Source organism: Rhinolophus sinicus, chromosome 8, assembly GCF_057876585.1.
Source record: "Rhinolophus sinicus isolate RSI-liver-muscle chromosome 8, RSI-T2T, whole genome shotgun sequence".
Lineage (NCBI taxonomy): Eukaryota > Metazoa > Chordata > Mammalia > Chiroptera > Rhinolophidae > Rhinolophus > Rhinolophus sinicus.
The window spans coordinates 52,642,776-52,664,739 of record NC_142508.1 but is presented as its reverse complement, the minus strand read 5'-3'; the positions used below and the strand labels follow the sequence as shown (position 1 = coordinate 52,664,739).

The window sequence follows — 21,964 nt, the reverse complement described above, 5'->3', positions numbered from 1 at the left end:
AGGAGAGGCTTGGTTTCTTCTCAAGGTGACAAAAAGGCTAAGAATCTTCCGGAAACACCACACCCTGGGCGTGAAACCCCAGTGTCCAACCTCCTCTGAAAAAGACTGATTGTTACCTAGGGAGAAAGCAACCACTGTGGCAGCGTTTTCTAAAAGAGGCTGAATTTCCTGAGGAATTCCCAGCCGTGGTCATCGGTGTTCTCTGACTTCTATGCTTGGATATTGGAGAGAGGAGAAGGGTCAGAAACCCTGGTGATGAACCCAGGATATTTTGGACATGGGTTTGGGCTGTTCTGGGTCGATGATTTCAAAGCAGCATGAGCAAAGTGTTTCTTATGAAATTGTGAAATGGAGTCTCCCCATTTTTGTAAAGATATAATCATACTTCCATTCTGTCTTTTTCACCCAAGAATGAAGAAGTGCCAGATGGATGATTGAAAGAAGAGAAAACTAAGAAACAATAACAAAAAAATTCCCTTCTATATTAAATCGATTTTCACTTTTAAACTAACAATGTTATCAGGATTAGCCGTTGCAAGGAACAAAGGTCACACCCCTCTGCCCCTCCTAAATAGGGATAGGAATTTACTTCTCTTTTATGTAAAAGAAGTCTGATGTAGGTAGTAGGACTAATATAGAGACTTACAGTATCATGGACTTAGGTGCCACCATGTACGGCTTCTGTTCCCAAGGGACCTCATGGTCCAACACAGCTGCTGCACTCCAGCCATCGATACCCATATTCCAGGCAGGCAGGAAGGAGAATGATGAAAGGCAAACCTCCCCTTCTCTTTAGGGAGACTTTCTTGAAGCTACACACAAATATTCCACTCACTTCTCTTTAGCTAAAGAGCTCTATGGACAGGACAAGCCACAAGGAAGGCTGAGAAGTATAGTCTTTCAGCTGAGTTGACAATGTGTTCAATTAGATATCAAGATTCTTCCTGTTTTTAAGGAAGAAAAGAGATGTCAGGAGGCACCTTGAGCCGTCTGTACCACTGCTGGGGAATGATGTGGCAAAAGGGATCTAGCACTGAGATAGAGAATTGGGAAGCTGGCAGTATTGTCCCAGGGTGGCGCCAAACGGTGTCACCCCAGGGGCTGATGACTTAGCAACCTCATCGCTTTTTATAAACTTTCCCTTGGCTGAAGTGGAATTATTTGTGAGCCTTCCAGGATAATTGTTTATACGTCAAAGCCATAAAAGCATTTCCATCCCAAGTCCTATGACAACAAGCTCCCTGAAGCTTCCAGTACTTTCTGACCAAGGATTCAATAGGACACCCCCGTTCTGACCACCTCGTTGCCTCAACAGGTATCCTTCACTAGCCAAAAGCTCACCATTGGAATTTAGGACTTGAATAGATTCAGAAAGAAAGAGAGAGGACGGGAGGGTCCTGCACAGGGACCTATTAACAATGGAGATACCACAGAATTCTTCAAATCTCGCTTCCGAGTCCCATGGCTTCACCCTCTCTGCACCTGCTGCTGTGTGGTTCTGGGCTACTTATTTATGCCTGTGATGTCAGTTTTCGTCTGGGTTTAACGGGGATGCTACAGATTTCACCTCACAGCGTTGGTGTGAAGATGGCATGCAGAATTCATGTTGAATGCTCCGTAGATAATGAACTTGGAGTTTCTAGTTCTGTTCTGTGAGCTCGAGGCTCACCTAGGTGCCCAGAGAGGAAGGGAGTTGTTCTGGGGGCTATGACTGACTATCTGTTTTGGTGCCAGGAGTTCCCCCCAAAACATTCATTCCAGCTATCCACCCCAGACCACCCTCCCCACTGATGCCCCACAATCTGCCCCAAATGGAAGTCTGGCCTTTTGGGGGCTCCCAGTTCTCCCCCGCTAGGTTAAGGTTTGTATTGCTTAGCAAGCTTCACTCAACACTGTCACCTCCCCACTGTGATCCCTGCTTGCACGCACGGGGTTCCTGCCTCCATTCTTTGCATGTGCCGCCCTCTGCCCAGAGAGCCCTGACCTGTCTCCTGTTCATCCTTCTAGATCCATCTGTCTTGACCATCTCTCTGCCCAGCCCCCCTTCGTTGGGGCAGCTGCTCCTTCCCCACACCAGTCACAGACTCCTGCTGCCCTGGTCACTGGGTAAACCGGGCCAGCTGACCCCAAGGCCCCTTCCCCCCAACCACGGGCTTGTGGCAGTAGCTGGGTGTCTTAGTTTGGATTCCTCCCAAACAGACTCTGAGACAGGATGTGAGTGCAAGGAGTTTGTTGGGGGAGATGATCCCAGGAAATACCAGGAGGAAGTTGAAGTGAGACAGGGATGGGAAGGAGCCGGTAACAAGTAGCTGTTGCACCAGCTACTGCTGTGGCCCCTGGAGCGTAATTCCCTGGAGTCTTGGGGAGCCCGTGTTGTCCTGCCTGAGAGGCAAGGGAGCTGGGTATCTGTTCTCCAGTTCTTACTAAATTATTGGTGGATGCTGCTCTGAGGGGTGTACTTCTATGTTGATTTTGACTTGGCATGGGTGTCCATGCCCAGAAAAAGCTCTGAGGCAAAGGAACACATGTGCTGGCAGCTGGAAGTCAGGCTGGCATGTACCATGGCTGTCAGGGTTAGAGGACCAGGATGGGGCATGATGGCGTTTGCCAGAGTGGGCATGTGGCCTAAGCCCAGCCAACTGTGTCTTTCCCTGGGATTTTATTTCTCAGTTTGCAGCCAGGTGGAAGGTGTTGCCTGTTGGGTCGCAGAGCTGGGCAGGGTTGAATCGTGGCTGCCAATGGCCACCTTCTCTGCCTCGTGGAGTGACAGGAGGAGTTTGACAGAACCCAGAGAGGAGCGGGGAGGTCAGGGGAGGGGAAGGAGGGAGACGTGGCCATCTTGTTTGAGATCCTGGACCCAGGAGTACCTGAAATCGGTTCCTTTTCTGGACTTCCCACTTATTGGAGCCAATATATTGCCTTTTTCTTCCTTCCGTCCGTCCTATTGAGTTTCTGTAAGGGGCAAAGGATGCGTCCTGGGTAATGTACGGGCCCTGCAGCACGTCTGTAATGCCTTGGTCCAGGCACCCACCCTTCTCCTGGGCTCCTTGGAACCCTCTAGCTGCCTCTGTTATTGCACTTAGCACAGAGAACTGCGTTGGTCCTTCATGCAAAGTCCTTCCATTAAAAGCCTTGTCTCATGTCTGCCTTATTCATCTGCTTTTTCCAGAATGCCTGGTCCCAAGAAAGTCCTCAGTAAATGTAAATGAACTCCAGCATTCATTTATTTTTAAAAATCTATTTATATTTTCTGCTTGTCTTACTTCTTGTGGGGTAACTCGAGTTGGATAAATTTGCTATTCACCATTGGATGTAGAATTCCTTTAATTTGCTCTAAAGTACCTCTGTCAAACTTTAAGGGGGTGCCCATCATATTCTGGGATTTGGTGTTCACTTTTCCTACATGAGTCATCGTTTTTATATAGTGAAATAATCCCACAGCTAAGCCTTGGCTTCCCAAACTCTTCTTGTAAAAAGCCCTCTTAATATGGCTGTTGAGACTTTGTCAGTTGCTCCCTGTTTTTCCCCCGTATTTGTCAGCATATTCCGTAGCGTATAGTAGATGCTCAACAAATACTCAATGGATAGGTGAATGCAGGCACAGCTATCCCAGGAGAATAGAGTGACTCCTGGGTTCCTCTCCCCAAACTTCAGGGACCTTGTCTTAGTTTGGGTTCCCAGCTGAGGATTTGAGGTTTGAACTGAGGATTTGAGGGCAAGCAGTATATTTGAATGGTGCAAGGGATAGAGGAAAGAGGTGGGTTAGTGATTCAGGTGGGGAAGGAACCTGATAAAATGTGCGTCCTTAAGCCAGCTACCATGTGGCTGAATAGAGAATCCCAGGAAACATTCACCTCTGAAACATCCCAGCTGAGCGTGCGGGATCTGTGATATTTGTACCTCCATCCATGATAGCCACTGTGAGCTGATGGCCCAGGGGTCTTAAATCCTAGGCACTTGGGGGCCACCGTGCTCATGGGCTAAGTGGCTTTTGACAGCCGAGGGGCAGCCCTCCACAGACACAGGTGCGGCTGTCAGAAGTCAGATTGGTGTGCATGGAAATGGTTGGGGCTTCTAGGGACATGAGTGGGACACGGAAAGAGTCTCCTTCAGCCTTATAGGTAGCATTCTTACCGCAGGCTGCTGTCCCACTGAATCCCAGGTCTTTTTCTGGCTCTATCCACAGCGATGGCATCTGGCCTTTGGGTGTGTCCGTGCCACAAACCGTGCCTCACCGTCACATTCCTGTTGCCCGGTGATGTCCCTTTAGCCTCACTTGCTTGACCAGGGGTGGACACGTATTCCAGACAAGGCAAATTCGATTCACTTGTTAGGAAGTTAGAACTGGGAGATGGCTGAGCACAGCCCGAGCTGGTCCCTACAACAAGGGAGATGTGGACCTCCATGCTTAAGGGGTGTCGTGTCCACAGGGAATGGGTGAGACCTGGCTGTAGAGGGAGAAGGAAGGGACCCTCATACCGAAAGGGAAAAAATACACAGACAGTACTTCTAGGATGCCTGACACTTTTCCAGGACTAGTTGTGTTTTGAGGGTCTCGGCTGTCCTTGGGCTCCATAATAACCTGGTCTGCGACCAAAAAGCCCCTTTCTCTGCTTGCGCTAACTTGAGTGTGTTTCTGTTACTCACAACTTCGGTCCATCACGCTCTTGCCCAGCGCTTCCCTCCAGCAGAGCCTGCACTGCCCCCAAAGAGTTGCCTGCCCATGGAAGATGTGGCACTCAGCCCTGCACCCTTCCTCTTCTACACGTCCAACAAATCCTTCCCATTGAGACCCTGGAAGGCCACACATTGGCTCATGTTAACGCAGAGGTGTCACCATCTTTCCTGTCTTTTTGGTTCCTCTTTCTAAGCCCAAAATGGTGCGTCCATGTCTCTTTGACTCAAACTGTTAGTGGTCTTCAATGCGAATTGAGGCTCCGTGACATTCTACAGCTGCTGAACGGGTGTGGCCGGAACGAATGAGAAGCTGGAACTTCCTGGCCTTGGCTCTTGATGTCCAGCTCAAGAGACTCCAATGAAAACAACTGGTGAAGAAGATGTTGGTGTGAGTTCAAGACACATCCGTCCTATGGCAACATTGTCAAGATAGGAAAGAAAGCGCAAGCCCACCATTCTGCACTCACACGTGTGGTCCTCCCATCAGCCCACCTTGGTTCTGAGAGAGCGAGTGGGCAGAGGGGTGGAACCTCTCCAGGAGGCCCTGATCAGGTCTGCGTGTTCCTTTTTCTAGGTTGGGCCTCATTGCGGTTCTTCCGGAGGACCTCTCCTTTGTCTCAAATGCTCCATGACTTAACTCCTTCCTGGATCGCAAATGGGATCTTTTGCTGGGATTTCCAAGGATATCAGTGGCCAGTCCCTTCCCAGGAAGACTCTTGGGTGCATTTGGTCTTTCCCCATCCAGGACCTCCCAGGAGCACACATTGCCCATAACACACCATCTGATTCAAAGTCAAAGTGAAGTTTTGGAAAGTTTTTGGAAATCTAAGATTACACAATGATGGAAAAGTTGATGAAAATTAAACTTTTCTGTCTCTCTTTTTACTTTATTGGCTCTATTAACAATGTTAACTAATGCTTGCTATGTGCCAGACCCTGTTCTAATTATTTTCCATCTATTAACCCTTTAATATTCTAATGACAACCCTGAGGGAGAAAGATGCCATTACCATCACCCCCATTTTACAGATGGGGAGCTGAACACAAGGCCAACGCTTGGAAGTGGAGGAGCCAGGATTGGAACCCAGCCCAAATGGTTCCAGACCATGGCACCAAAGACAGTGGACTCAGTCTGCCCCTAGGGTGATCCAGCTTGGGAGGCAGTTAGAGCTCAGAGAGGTTGGGTCACTTGAACAAAGACACACAGCTGGTGCCTGGTAGAGTCAGGATTCAATCTCATCTGTCTCAAAGATGCAAAGATGGTGCTCATTCCACTGGAATAACTTAGCCCCCTATGAAGGATGGATTGTCTTATTGAGTGCTTGGTGCCAGGCACTGAACTATGTGTTTTCATATATCTTGTCTGCCAATTCTTTCATCTCCATATGTCCAGAATGCTGTATGTTCTCTCTCCTTGACCTTAGGCAGATTCCGTGATTCAACCAAAAGTATGGCAGAGTGATGCTCTATGGCTTCCAATGCCAGGTCATAAAGGTCATGCACCTTCCACCTGGTTTTCTTGGCAGGCTTGCTCTGGAGGAAGTAAGAAGTCTGGCTGCTCTGAGACTGCCTTCCTGGAAAGGCCACACGGAGGCACTTCAGGCAACAGCTTCAGCTGAGCTCCTCCCACATGAGTGAACCAGCTTGGATGTCCAGCCCCGTTGAGTCTGCAGCCCCAGCCAACATCTGACTGCAACCATATGAAAGACCCCCCCAAGGAAGAACTATCCAGCTAGGTCTGTCCTAGATTCCTGACCTACAAAATTATGAGCAAAATAGAATGGTTGTTTGAAGCCACTATGTTTTGGGGTAATTTATTACGTAGCAGTAGTAACTATAGCATCCCATTTGATAAGTGTTAGCCCAACTGGGCTATTAAAGAGAAATGAAATCACTCAGAAATGCCCAATGGGTTCACATTGCAGCAAACCCAAACTCCCTAATCCCTCTGGGTCACCTGGTTTAGAGGCCAAGGTCATGTGCTCTGGTTCTGAACTGCGTGAGTTGGAGTCCCAGCCCTATCACGCGATAGCCAAGTGACCGTGGGCAAATGCCTTCACCTACTGGAGCCTCAGTTTCCCCTTCTATAAAACAAAGCCGACGATAGCCCCCTCTTCTCATTCAGTTGGGAGAGGTTCACAGGGCGATGTGTAAGGTCTTGTTGGAAATCAGCGGGGAGGGGTGGGCACAGTCAGATGCCAGGCCAGGGAGGCTTAGCAGGGCAGACAAGAAGCAGGAGGGCAGATGAGGAGAAGACTGCAGAGGGAGAGGAAAGGAGAAACTGAGGAAGAGGAAGGGTGAGTCTTTGGAAGTTTCTGTGTTGTGCAGCGTGCTAGGGCGGTGGCTGCCAGGCCAGACAGGAGTTGGGAGCCTGGGCGGGGAACGTCATTGTTGAGGTGCCTTCAGGTTGAAGCTATGCTAATGGTACCCCTGGAATGCCTGGGCTGGAGAGGGTGTCCTCAGAGCCATCCTGGACCAGCAGGGAGCCCACGGAGTTGCCATAAAAAGCATCAGGAAGGAAGTGGATGTCCGAGTTAGTAGAATTGTGAGCATCTCAGTATTAACCACCTCCACACCCACCCACATGCTGGGTTCATGAGAAATCTAACCCTGCGTAGCTTCCCTTCCGCTCTGCTGGGGCCAAGAGTGAGAGTATTCCACTCCCCTGTACCCAAGGTTTCATGGTACACAAGGTGGTGGCAGATGGGCGGGCAATGCATGAGTTCAAATCCCAGTTCCTCCACTCGGAAGCTGTGTGGCCTGGGAAAAGCTACTTACACTCTCTGTGTCCAGTTTCCTGATGATCACAGCACCAGCCCCACAGTGTTGCTGGGGTAGACAAACTAATATGTGTGAGGCTGGGTACCTGAGAGTCTTCTGTTAATAATGCAAGTCTTTTCTCCCTTTGGGTTTGCCCTTTGTCAAGGTGAGGATTTGTTCTGGAATAAGTTGGTTCACCGCTGCATACTCTAATGCTTGGAACAGAGCCTGGCACATAGTAGGTGCTTAATAAGTATTGAATGAATGACTGTTGAGCTGAGAATGATGCTTCAAAAACTGAGAGAAGAAAAGTAAAAGAAATGAAAAAAAGATAACAAAGGACGTCTACATTATACTTTATCTGCAACTGAGCTGCAACCAAATCTTGGGCAAGCATTTCCAGCTTTCTGAATCCATGTCACACAGGCCCCACCAGTCATGGAGGGGTCTTCCTCCCTCATTGTTGATCCACTGACTCTCCCCCATATACTCTGACCCATCTAGGCGCCCGTGAGGTCCCAGAGGGGGCTTGTCTATGCCTGCTCACTGCTGTATCGACAGAGGCTGGTTCAGAGTGACTCGATGGGAGCGTGTGGAAGTGATGTGAGGTGGAAGTGGAGTGATGCATAAGCTGATTTCAGTGTCTTCATGCAGCGTGAGGACAGGCGCTTCATGGGCATGCTGGCAAACAGTGGGTCCAACTATGTGACTGAATGGGGAGCCCAGGGAGTCTCTTTTGGTTCTACAGCTTGGTTTCTTCACCTGCCAACAAGGGCCAAGGGTGATTTCTTCTGGCTCTAAATTGATTTGTGTGTTTACCTGCACAGGTTAAAGATGCTAAATGCCTGCGGGCAAAATGTTGTAAGATCAAGGTTTGAACCTGTGCTGCTTCTCACTAGCTATTGGACTCCCGACATTCTCCTCCAGGCCTCAGTTGCCCAGTCTGTGAAATGGGATCATTTCCACCTCACTGGACTCCTGTGGACATGTTTGGGATAATAAAAGTAAAGGCACTTAGCCTGGACCACGGTTTTACTGTCCTCATCCAGTATCTAGTCTTCATTTCTTCATCTGTACATTGGGAATAGTGTGTGTGTGTGTGTGTGTGTGTGTGTGTGTGTGTGTGTGTGTGTGTCAAGGTGGCATGAGTGAAATTTTCTACCCGGGTGTAGAAGATGGAAATATATTTAACAAGTGTATATTCTGCGCCACAGTTTACGGAGTCCATGTCCTTCCCGATTTTATTTGCTACAATCCCGGGAGGTTGCCTCCTCCGTATTCGTATTTTCCAGTTGAGCCACAGAGAGACGGGGTTCGGTAAACTTGCAAACCCGTGGTGGAAAGTGCTTGGCACCGCGCTGGGCGCATAGTAAGCGCTCAGTGGAACTGGTATTTTTATGGTCACTGTGAGGAAACTGAGCAAGTCCTCTTCTCAAACCAAGTTATTAGGACGCGCGGGTCGTCCTGGCTCTCCTCGCACCGCCCCCAGACCCGAGGCTCCAGCACCTACCCCTGTCAAGGGGCGGGGCGGGGCCGGGCCGGGGGAGGGGGTGAGCTCGGGAGGGGCGGGGCCTGAGGGCAGGGGGAGACGGGGCTGCACTGCGCGGCCCTATCAGCACCGTGGGCCGACGGGGGCGTGGCCTCCGGGCTCGCAGACGGCATACAAGAGCCCGCGCGTTGGGCCCCCGGCTCCACTGCTTCGCTCCGTGGCCCACGGGTTCCCTTGTCCCTCGACCATCTTGCTGTGCCCATACTACGACTTCGCCGCCGCGGGAGACGCCGACGAGCTGGTGTTTAAAGCCCTACGGAAGTAAGTGTGCTTTAGATTCCTTTCCTCTCCTTGAGCTGCAATCCCCTCCCTTAATCTCCGAGGAGCTGAAGTAACCAGAGCAGATGCCAGCTCTTAGGGCTCACTGTGTGCAAGCACTAAGCGGGATGCCAATTGCATCTCCGAACCAGGCTCAGCGGCATGCGGTTTCACAGGTGGGGAAACTGAGGCTCAGCGAGGGCAAGTCAGTTGCTCAAGGCAGGAAGCGGGGGAGCCGGGACTCGAAGCGGGTCTGACAGCAGAACCGTGCTCCTGGAGGCTGTGTACTCCTGCCTTCCTTGTGCAATTCGCTCGCATCCGTCCGTCGCGTTCCTGTGTTCGCAGTGGGCGTCAATAAATGGAAAGCTGACGGTGTGGATGTGGCAGGAGTTTGTGTCTACCCACATGTGGATGGCAGGGGTGATACTAACGGCTGTGCCTTCTGCTCCACAGTTTACAGGGCCACACCCCTTTATATTTCATTTGCAGCAAACCTGCAGGGTAGACTTCTCCTTCCCATATTTCCGATGAACACAGTGGGGGTTAGAGAAGTGAAGTGAGTTGTCCAGGCAGAGCCAGGGCTGGAACCCAGACCTGCTCCTGAAGCCCCAGATGGCCGCGGATGTGTACAGGTGTGCTGCGCGTCAGCGTTCCTATAGGTTGAGGAACTTGGTCCTGGGTATCTTCAGCCAGAGTGGGCATCTGCATAAACTCCTTGTGTGGGGAGAATTGTGCTGGAAGCTGCAGACTTGGTTTCGCAGTCCTGGGGAGATGAGCTGCCCTAGATGAGAGAACCAGGGCCAGCCCCTCATGCGGTTCAGACCCAGAGCCTCCCTTGCCAAGGGTTGGGCTGCTGGACAAGCCAGAAAGGGCTCAGCTGATGCCTAGTCATTGAAGTCTAACTTGAATTGGGCATTTTTTAGCCAAAAGGTGAGGTGCTGCCTTGGTGGAGAGAAGCAGCCAGGGACCTGTGCAAATGCCCAGCTTGCCTTGCGACCAAGAGTGGATTTGTGAGTTTCCACCTTGAGCATTGGGGTCCCTTGTTCTGACGGAATAAGATGAGCCTACCTTTCCCATCTGGGTCAAAGCATCTAGAGTCTAGAGTCTGACAAGTGAGAGACCAGAGTCAGGTAGAACAAGATGAAGGGCAGGTCCCCTTCCTCAAATAGACTGAGAGAGGACCTCCCAGGGCTCTTTTGTGCACCTGATTTTCTGCTGCCTCTGATCTAGGTGTTTCCACACAAGGGAGGGCCAGAAGGTATGGCAGTTATGAGGCCCTGTGCTATGCACTTTACCTGCATTATCATCCCGGCAACACACCTGGGCAGCAGGCCTCTTGATCCCTATTTCACAGATGAGAAAACCGAGGTAAAGTGCATACCCAAGGTTCCCTAGCTGATGTGTCATGCTGTCACCCCCAGGCCTGTCTGGCTGTACACCCTACATTCTTAACCGCTGGGTCCTGTCTCCTTTTAAGACAATTCTCAGCCCAGCCACTAATTCCGCCTCTGGGCCTGAACTTGACACAAGATTTTGTTTTATCTGAGAGGGGCTCCAGGTGAAACAGCTGTGAGCAGAGTTAAGCTCAAGCCCCAAGTCCCCGACGATGTACCATAGGAGGAGAATGAAGAGGGTCATTTTGATTTTTACAGTCTCTTAAGATATAGGAATGGGAATAGTAATAAAAGCATTTATAATACCAGCCTCTGATATTTACTTGGCACTTACTACAGGACAGCGGTACCCAGAGTTTTACATGGATGATCTCACTGACTTCTTTATGAGGTGGGCACTGGCCCGTTCTCCTTTTTACAAAGAGGAAATTGAGGCTTGGAGTGATTAAGGCATGTACACAGCATGACATAGCCAGGGTCAGGGAGAGCTGCCATCCTGACTGGGCTCTGCTCCAGAGTCTGGAAGAAGGTGCTCGTCCAATGATGAGCCATGTGACTGTCACAGCAGAGCTTGCTGTCAGTCAGGACTTCCATGCCACCTGGCATCTAGGTCCCCAGGCTGGGTTAGGGAGGGGTGGGCCTGGAGAGGGGATGTGCTGACATGGTGGCTTGGGCTCCCTTTGCCAACAGGTACCAGTGTCAATGCAGAGAGCCCTGCCCCGGGACCTAGATCAACACTGGCCCCCAAAGTCCTGCTTCTGGACTAGTGAGGAGAACTGGCTGGCTGGCCGGCTGGGGGAGGGCCGGGAGCCTCCACAGACAAACACAAGGCCTCTGAGAGCCCCTAGGTTTCACCCCTCCCTCAAAGAAAGACCTCACATTGGCCATCTGGGCTTTAGTCAGTTGCATTTGAAAACTGGCTCTTAGAGGCAGGACCGGCAATGCTGACCTCTTTGGCCTTGAGGGAACTGAAACATTTCTTTCCTCTGTCACCAGCGTAATTTACTACGTATGGGAGGTGCCTCTGTGTCTGCTTGCTCCCGACCTAGGAGGATTTTTTTTTTGCAAACTCACTGGTTTTTGATCAATCCCAGATGTGCAAACCCAGCATCACTCAAAGGGGCTGATGGCTTGTCAAGAAAGGAAACTACAACACAAGCATCATTTCATTTCATCTTCAGTTCCTTGAGCGGAATAGAGTCTCAGGCCTTCATGGGATGGGGATCTGGAGCCCCTTGTAAAGTTCTAAACGGAGCATGCTCTGTTCTGGAACAGGGACGTCGGGCAGATCTGAGTGGTGGTGGTTCATAGAGCCAGCCATGCTTTTTTTCCTTCCTTAAAAGAAAAATAAGGTTTTTTATTGTGGGAAAATATGCATAAATATAAAATTTACCATTTTAACCGTTTTAAAGTATGTAGTTCAGTGGCACTTAGTACATTCACAGGGTTGTGCCACCATGACTACTATCTAATTCCAGAGCATTTTTAATACCCCAAATGGCGGTGGGAGACCCATAGCCCTTATTAGCAGTCACTCCCCTTTCTCTCCTCCCCAGCCTCTGGCAATTACTACTCCACCTTCTGTCTCTGGATTTACTATTTTGGATGTTTCATATAAATGGAGTCACATAATATGTGGCCTTTTGAGTCTGGCTTCTTGCACTGAGCATGGTGAGTTCAAAGTTCATCCATGTTCTAGCACGTGTCAGTGTTTCCTTTTCATGGCCGAGTAATATTCCACTGTATGGACAGGGCACATTTGGCTCATCCATTCTTCCATTGATGGAAGTTTGAGATGTTTCCACATTTTGGCTCTTGTGAATAATGCTGCTATTAACATTCGTATACATGTTTTTGTTGAAACACCTGTTCTCCATTGTTTTGGGTTTACACCCAGGAGTGGAATTGTTGGGTCACATGGTAACTTTATAATATTTAACTTATTGAGAAACCGTGTTCTCCTCTCTTGACTTCCTTCTTAAAGAAGCATCAAGTCATGTCATCTCATTCTAGAATGGGCCAAGGCCCTCTGCCGTGGGTGTAGGGAAATCTGGCATCTGGGTGTTGACATTGCACGGGGGGGGGGGGGGGGGTCACAGTAACAACTGGCAGAGAGTCCTGTCTTGAGATGTTGCCATGGGAGCGTGCTGCTTTGTACCCCAGGCTGTGCAATTGTGGGCACTCGCAGACAGACACCCCCTTTTCAAGGCTGTCAGGACAGATAGTTTTTCATGACCCAGCCCAAGGGAGATTTAGCTCCTCTGATTATCTCAAGTGCTGCGTCAGCTTAGACAGAAACCACAGATTTAGGGGGAAAAGAGGATTATGCAACTTCTGGACCATCATTTAAAAAATATAAATTATAAAAAAATCCCACATTTTCAATCCAAATTTCTGGAATGTGTCCGATTGTGAGTGCAGAATGGCACTATCCCAGCTGGAAAAGGAATTGAGCTTTCATTTCACTTATAGGCAAGTGGTCCTGGACTTGGCCCTGTCCCAAAGTTCTTTCGGATTGGAAAAAACTCACCTGGATCTCTCTAGGAATGGGAGCTGGCATCCAGCTGACATCTGCTGAGAATGACTTGATAAGAGCCTGAGAAATCCTTCTAAAGCAAAGAAGCAGCATTCTCTGGCAGGAAAAGATGGTGTGTAGGGAGTTGGCCAGGGTGCACCAAGTGGAGGGACCATGTGTGTGCAGAGGCCGGGAGGTCGGGAGGGGCCTGGCACCCTTGGAGAAAGGCAAGAAGTTCCATGCTCCTGGAGTTAAAGTGTCAGATTCAGGGTAACTAGAGTCTTCCCTGCAGATGGGATGAGCTGTATAGTGTTTGGATTCCCTGCTATGGGCTACAGGGGATAGGAGTGTAACAGGGTGACATTTTCACTTGAGAACAGATCATTATGGAGTGAGCAGTGTCCCCCGAAGTATGGGGAGCCCATCTCTGCTTGTCCTCAAGGTGACTGAGCGTGTGTTCAGACCCGGCAGCAAAACCTGTCAACCTGTTCTTATAACTGTGTAATCCTTCTGCTGATGGCAAGGTGAACGTCTCAGGTGGTGTCATCGGTCCCTAATGCCCCACCCTCCCTGTCCCTTTACAACAAAGAAAGCACGCTCTACGACAAAGCTTCTGGCTGGTATCGGCGCCCAGCTGGGAGGTCCTCACTTTGTTCTGTTTTCCTTGTGTTTAAATGTACTCCCGCTTCCGTCCGTTCAGGGAAGAATCGATCAGGTTCTCTGCAAGACGGTGGTGATAGAAAGTTACCTTTTCTAAGTAAAATTCTTTGTACCCTCAAAGCTGGCCAACTTGAATTAAAAATACAAAATATGTACTAGTACAGGTAGACAAGCTTGGGAAGGGGTGTGCCAAGGGTTGGTGTTTAGAAAACGCTGGATTAAGGTGGGGTGTGAGAAGATTCGAGAGGTTGTTTAATCTGGAGCAGTGGTTCTCAAAGTGGGGTCCCACACAAAGTTGGAGGGGGGGGGCACAGCAGCACCTGGGAACTTGTTAGAAATGCACATTCTCAGGCCCTGCCCCAGACTTCCTGAATCAAAAGTTACAGGGTTTGGCCAGCAATCTGGGTTTAAAAGAGGCTTCCAGCACTTTCTGGGGCAGGCTCAAATAAGAAGCCCACTGCCCTAGAAAGCTGATGAAGACTTGTCCTGGGGCCTGGCACAAAGATGGGGTGGGAGGGTACTGGGTAGTGGGGATATATGTGAAACTGTGCAAGGTTCTGTGTACACGACCTGGGAGGACCAGAAAGTAGTCAGTCTCGTGGCAAGAATGGAGTGAGTAGCTTGGGAGCTAAAATGACTGCCTTTGTCCAGAGGCAAGAGGCCCCTTGAGAACAAGTTGTTCGCGTGTCCATAAGCCTTGCTTCCGGAAGGCTGCTCAGCTTGTTGGCACTCATTGCTCTGGGGCCTGAGCAAGTGTCCTGAGGATTCCAGCATCTTCCTTCAGAGCATATATGAGTACACTCATGTCGTACCCTAGTATGCCCAGGAGCTTGCAAAGCACATCTATTTGTCACCCCAAAGTGCCCCCTCTGAAAGAATGAGTTGTTTCCACAACAACATTGCAAATAAGTCAGTATGTATGTATATTATCTGCTGTTATCCCCTCTCTCCTGCCCAAAACCAGCTCCCAACACAGCCAGTCTGTTCTTGTGGGGAGAAGCACCCGCCTGCTGAAAACACTGTTTATTCCCGGGAACCTTCAAGGCCCGGGCTTCACTGGGAGTGGAGATATTTTCAGCTTTGGCATCTCTGGACAAAGTGCCCTCTCAGACGTGGGATGAACTGGGCCCTGTCTGGGAGAGTTGGTATCTGGTCCAAGTGGGAGGCCCTAGCTATTCGCCGGGCTTTATCTGGGCTCCAACATGTAAGTTCACTTTCAAGGGTTGTCAGAGACCAGGCTCCAGACTTGTCTCAGCTCTGAGAGTCCTGGGGCGAGCCCTTGAGAGTTTTCTCTTAGACAGAGATGTTCCTTCCCCCTGCAGCCACTCATGCTTGTCTTGGTCCTTTCTTCAAACAGAAGCTAGAGCAATTTCCAAGCGGTGATAAAACATTTTTATTAAAGTTTACCATACTAGAGAGGACTGCACACTCGTTCGTGTACTGCAGATGAATTTTCACAAAATGCACATGTGTGCCCGGGCCCCAGATCAAGCTGTATGGCCTGACCAGCCTCCATGGGGTCCCTCCTACGCCCCACCATGGGTACTGTTCCTGCTGCATGGAAATCCCTTTCCTTGATATCTCAGCAAGACCCCATTCTCTATCCCACCAGAGTGGTCTCTGCCCCAACCTCTGCTCAACTTCTCCATTCCTGGGACTGCTTTCCTCACGCCTTTTGTCTTTATCTAGTTGCTGCTGTGTCTCCTCCCCTTCCCAAGGGTGGACTGTCTTGTCCCTTTGCATGTCCCAAGGAGTCTGTGGCCACAGAGGGTTTGCCCTGGCGATTTTCATCTGCAAAGCAGTGTGGAGAGTCCATAGCCTGGTGCTATAGAATTTGTGTCTTTGAGTTTGGTTCAAAACCAGCAGCTATGACTCATCCTGCTAGATGCCACCCAGTACCAGTAAATCATGCATTGCAGGCAGGAGGCTGGTTCAGGTCCTGCCAGCCCTGAAGCCTGGAGCAGAGAGGGTCTGGGATGCCTGAATTCCCCCAGGAGGACAAGGGAAAGAGTCATTAAAAACCGCTAGGTCCCAGGACTCTGCTGCTGGGCTCTTTAGAACCACTATTTTTGTAATCTTTGCACCTTCCCTCCTCTAGTCCTGGGAGAAGTTCAGGGCTTCTTTGTGCCCATGAGGAATTAGAGACACCGAGACGTTGAGGGACCTGGGCAGCTCTAGGTGGTCGAATCAGGATTCGAACTCGGGTCTGACCCAACGTCCACGCTTTTCCACACTGCCTTCTGGCAGTGCTCGATGTCTTGTCCTTTGGAGCTGGGGTTTCCTGCTGTTTTTGTAAAGCTTTGCTGAGAGCATTGTCCCCAAGAAAACATCCACACATCTGCACGAAAAGAGAAAGGGGCCCCGGGAGTTATGTTTTATTAATGTATTGTTCAGTCACTTTAGAGTGGCTTCTTTTATATATTCTCCTGGCTTGCATTGAATGCACCTGGTTTTCAGTTTTGATCTTTTCCCCCCCACTAAGTAGATTGAAGTGTTTGATGAATGAGTTTGGTCCAGAATTTTGGGTATTCTGTGTAGTGTTTAAAAAATCAAATACGTTTTGTACATTGTACTCATTCACTTCAGCTCCCAGACATATCATCCCCAAGGATGTATCTTTTGCCAAGGGGCAGGAGGGAAGAAGAGGCCATGGGTGGGTGTTTCTCTTCGGCTGGGTGCACTGCTGGCCCTCCATCCTCATTTGTGGGGAACCCAGGGTGCCTGTGTCCTCCCTATCCAGCCGTAATCCTGTGGAGAAGGGTTTAAGGACAACGGATGAGATCCCTTGTCACCTGCACCCCAGGTGTCTGGTATTGATCCAGACGTTCTTCCCGAGAGGTTCTGCCCAGGCCTGGGATCTGCCCGAGACTTGCCTGCTGGGGTGTCCTCCTCCCGCCTCCCAGCCACCACTTCATTCCTGGAATTTCTGGGTGGTTTGTGGGTATGAGTCTGATCAGTGCTTGGCCTTGCTCACATGTCGAGTTCTCCTTTGTGCTTGAGGAAGAGCAGAACCTGGGGCACCCCGGCTGCTGTCCCGTGGGCGGCGTGTTTCACTGAATGAGTCCGGCTGACATGGGGCTAGAAGTCAGAACCGCCCAGACATTTTGGGGCACTACCACCTAGATGAGCCCAAATGAGTAAGCAGTTGGCGTGTGATGGAGGCATCGGCACCGTCCACAGGCATTCTGTGTGACCGTGGGCCAGGTGTTTATCTGTCTTGAGCCTCAGTGTCTTCATCTGTACAGTCAAGCTAATCGCAGCGACACCCTCAGTCTGTGGAGATGATAAATATGAGATGCTGGGAATAAAACCCCAGCACAGGGTCTGCTGCTTTGTCCACACTCACCGCACGTTGGCCAGTTCATTGGTGATGATTGTTGAGCAGTGAATCCACGCTGGGGTTTGAAATTGAACAACACTCAGTGCCAGCCGGTAGCGTGGTGCGGACGGCTTTTACTGGTTTGTGAGAGCCAGTAGTTAAGTTTGAGAAAGGTTGTGAGCCATCATTAAAAGTCAAATCATATAAGCTTACAATGAAATAAGTCATTTAAAACAAAGGTAATAAACACTCAAGACTTATCATATCTTCATTTCTGACTGCACTTTACTATTATCTCTGCTCTTGAGGTTATTGGTGTCTGTTGTATCCATGTGATGGAAAGACTACATAATGGTGTGCTTGCACGAGTCTCTTTCCAGAAATTCCATGTTCAATACCTCGTGTTGGTTGCTTGAAGTTGGCCATGGTGGGAGTGTTTATACCAGGGCAATTGGCAAACACTAGAAATCAGGGTGAGTTTGGTTGTTTGTTTGTTTTTTGAGCGTTGGTTGTTAAACATTTAACAGCACACCACTGATTCCAGCCCTCAAAAAACGCACTGTCTAGCTGGAGTGCAAATAGTATGAACAGACGCCATGCAGGGTGCTGAGTTCTAGGACGCCCGGGACCAGTTCACTCAGCTAAGACCGAACCCCTAAAGGAGACAGCTCCGTGGCAGTCATGGCAGCAGTCGGTCATTGCCATCAGTGTGAGTTACCACGTACCTTTGTACATGTCCCTTTGTGCATGGTTCCCGGCCAGATGGTCAGCATTAATGCGCCAGGCCTGATTCATACTTGGTACCTGCTTCCCCAGAAGGTGGGAAAAAGTGGCCATGGCTCAAAGCACATGCTGAGTACAGTGTGTTTCAAATTTAAAGTGTGCTCCCTCCTCCCCGCCACCCCACAAGCGTTAGACATTTAATGAGATGGTTAAAAGTTAGATTTTGTCTCAAGCCGGAGATGGGGCTTTGAAATAACGTGGTAAAGAATGGAGAGTTCTTCACTGCATCCACCATTATTCATGCCAGCCTTCTAAGAATCCCTTCAAATAATGCATCTGTGGGTCACTGAGGAGCAGCCGCAGTATTAGAGTAGCTAACATTAGTGGCTGTACACTACATAGCTGACACGGTCATGTGACAATACTCACGTTCATTCTCTCCTTCATTCCGGACCCCACAGCTCAACCTGCCCCTCTTCCCGCACAGGCTGGCAGATGAATCCCTGCTCCTCAGGGAAGACTCAGCTGAAGAGTCACTGTCTCCTGGAACTTAATCACGCCCACAGACCCACTGGTCTTGTTCACCACTGAATTGCCCATGTCTGACAAGACCTATCATTCCCCGCTACCTTACAGATGCGGACACTGGGGCCCAGAAAAGCAACACGCCATGTCCAAGGTCACACAGTGAGTGAGGGGCAGTGTCAGGAATTGAACTCAGGCTCTGGTCCCTGAGAACCCGAGCTGCAGGCAGTAACGAAGAAGCCAACTTCATGTAAATGTATATGCGTGGTCCTTATATGGCTCTTCTGATCTCAGGAGGAAGAGGAGAGCCACACACTCATTCCATAAATATTTATTGAACACCGACTTGGCCGACATTGGCAATTCAGCCATGAATGAGCCCGACAGGTCTGCGAGCGTGATTAAGCAGTGACCCTGCAGTTGAGTCTTAAGCAAGGAGCAGGAATTAATCTGCCCAGCCTGGGCCAGGGGAGGGGGTGGGTTGGGGTCATGGGATGAGCTGTGGGAACAGCATGTGCAAAAGCAGAGAGCTTGGCACAGCTTCGGAGCCGACGGCTGACAGGCTCAGTTCTAAGATTCATCTTTTTGGCAGACTTTCCTAAACACTGGCAAAGGAGGCCGGGCGAGATGACGCATCGAACTCAAACCACGTTCCCTTTCTTTCACTTGTTCCTGAGCGTTGAATTTGGTCACGGCATAGCCCAGGAGACCCCTTGCTAGACTGGGAACACGAGGACCTACTGATCCCCTACGTACACTTAGAGCCTTGGCCGGGGGGGGGGGGGGGGGGGCGGTTGTAGAGCTGATATTACAGCAACGGCATGTTGAAAATTCCCCCAAACTTTCTAAAAGCTTGATTTCAAGTCTTGGTCCCACTAGCAGCACAGCCTCACAAATCCCAGGCAGTGTCTCCTGGACTCAGTTTTATTTTCTGTAAAATGGGGCTGAAAGCAGCGACCACCCTGGCAGACTCCAAATGCCTTTGAAAGTTCTGGGCTGTGCTACAGGAATTTCACTCCTGTGACTTTCATTCGTCAGGCTTGGGTTTCCCCATTGACCCTGGGACTTGAAAGCCTTGTTGGTCCCTTCGTATCTCCGCTATGGCCTGATGTCTGGTTGGTTCCCATGAGACCTCGGCATCTTTACCTTATTTGTGGTCTTATGGGTTTGGCTTTGCAAAGGGGAGGAACATTTTCCAGAAAGCATTTTTGCCGTATCGTAGAGCCATCTATGGTGGATGTTTCAAGGTGTTGGTACAAGTCCAGGGGTGACAGGGTGCTGAGCAGACTTCTCTAGAAAATGCCTTTGGGGGTGCCTGTTCCTCGAGCCACTGGCAACCATAGGAGAACTGGGGGTCAAAAGTGGAGAGCTAAAGAGTATGGGCCTCACTCTCCAGGTACGCAACTGTGAGCTCCTCCAGGACATTAGGAAAACAGCGAGGACCCCAGTAGGTGGAGAGCGCTCTGCAGAGAGCACCCATTCATGCCAGGGGTCAGAGGTCAGCTGGTCCCATTTGAGTCAAAGGGGCATCAGCAGATGGAGGCTGGAGGGGGGCCAAGCCCCATGAAAGGTGTGTTTCGGTAAAAGGTCACCAGGATGTAAAGGTTTCTGTCCCCTGTGGTGACACATTGGTTGGTGCCTTCTCAACAGAGCCACTGTCTGACATGGGCCGCCAGTGCCTTGGCTCCACGGAACCCAGCAGTCTGCCTAGGAGGCAGAGAAAGGCGAGAGGATTGCAGAGGGAGATGGGGTTGTTGGTAGGGGCCCCTCCACTGCATGGGTGGTCACAGGACATCTGGAAGGAAGTCCACTCTTGGGGATAGCAAGGTGCCAGGAAGAAAGGGCTCTGAGGTCAAATGGAGCTGCATTCCAACCCCGGGTTTTCTGCTAGCCAGTTGTATGACCTTGTAAATCCCAGAGGCCTCAGGGATAGTGGAACCCAAACCTCTGGGTCATTAGGAGGTGAACTGAGAAATGCAGCAACTGGTGTACCGTAGGTGTCCCTTAGTACAAACCCCCCGCCAGCCTACCTTGGGGGAGCATGTACTTGTCGTTGGAAGGCTCTACGCAGCTTTGGACGGTGTGTATGTCTCATTTGGGGAAAGTTCTTTTCTTTAATTGAAAAATGGAAAAGGGACTGAAGTGCGTTGGCCCTAAGTTCTAATTGCACTGTTTGGGCAGCGGAGGCTGAATGGTCAGCATTGGCCAAGGGAGCTGCCATTGCCTGTGAAGAGGCCTCAGCTGGTGAGCTTGTTGATTTGACAGACAGCCCTGAGGTCCCTGCCAGGCTCCAGCTGGAATCTTGCCTTGGCCTCCTAATTAGTCTCTGTGTCCCTCCTGTCCCTGTGCGTACAGCGGCTGGTGGGGTATTCGGAACATGATCCTGTTCATGCACTTCTCTGATGCACGTATCAGTTTGCTGGGGCTGCCGTGAGCAAGGGCTACAGACGCGTCCTTTGGTCACTACCGAAGTTCCTGCCCGCTTGGCCCGTCTACTTAAAGTGAGCAGAAATGGACACCTCCATATTTGCTTGAGGTTTTAAAATAGAAATAACATAGTCAAGATAAAGATGAAATCCTCACATTCTTCTTCCCAGTTCCGTTGCCCTCACCCGGGAGTCAGCTACTACCATGAACTTGGTCTGATTCAGTCCTAGTTTTACCATGTAAACATGTGCACACATACATGCACCCCCCCATATACATAGACGTATACAAACACACAAACATACAGACATGTCTAGATGTATGTGAATATAAGTGCATATACGTATATATAATATACACATATAGATGTATATATGTACAGATGCAAAATATGCAAAAATGATTTAGATGTTTTGAAATTTGCATAAATAGTACAATTACATACTATTCTACAGCTTGCTTTTTTAACACAACACGGTATTTGAGTTTTATTTATGCTGACACCACAAAGCTCCAGTTCACTCCTTTTACCTGCTACATAATATTCCCCCCATGACGAGTCCACAGTCTACTGATAGCCATTTGAGTTGTGCCCCCTGGAAGTTTCAGCCAAACTCAGGTTTTAGTCAAGTGGAGTCATAGTTGAGTCATATAAGCAATTCACATTTTGTACCTTTGGAGGTGCCCTGCCCCTCAAGTTATTTTACTGTAGAGGAAAGCAAATTGCGTGTGGTCATGACAGCAGGGTAGATGCTCCATGATGTCAATCCCATTCTCATTTCCTCTCAAATCTTCATCCAGCGTCAGTGTGTTCTGGCATCGCTTTCAGCCTGGCCTTCTGCAGCTGGGAAATGTTCATATATGGTGATGTGAGTAACCTGAGCGAGCAATCAGGGACCCAGAGAGGTTTTGCATTCCTGGTTTGATTCCCAGTAGGGCAAGTGAGCACGCAGAAGTCCTCTCCACTGTCCCTGGGGCTGTGCCCCAAAGGGAACTCCTTAGGAGGGAGGCCACGTGTGGCCCACGCCAAAGAGAGCCAGGCCTCCCTTCTGGATGGTGGTTATTTTTATCTGAAGCACAGGCTTGGTCAGGACTCTGGAGAGTTTCCAGAGTTGGAGATGGGAATTGCCGCGTTCCCATAGCTCCTCAGCTCTGCC

General features: G+C 49.9%; 1 protein-coding gene across 1 annotated transcript in view; it reads left to right on the top strand.

Annotated features, from left to right (window-relative positions):
* The first annotated feature begins 9,107 nt into the window (after positions 1–9,107).
* CRISPLD2 (cysteine rich secretory protein LCCL domain containing 2) overlaps positions 9,108–21,964 on the top strand; it is a 62,136-nt gene continuing 49,279 nt past the window's right edge. The window contains exon 1 of the mRNA XM_019747136.3: positions 9,108–9,247. The gene's annotated coding sequence lies outside the window, so the exon portion shown is untranslated. The remainder of the gene's footprint in view (positions 9,248–21,964) is intronic.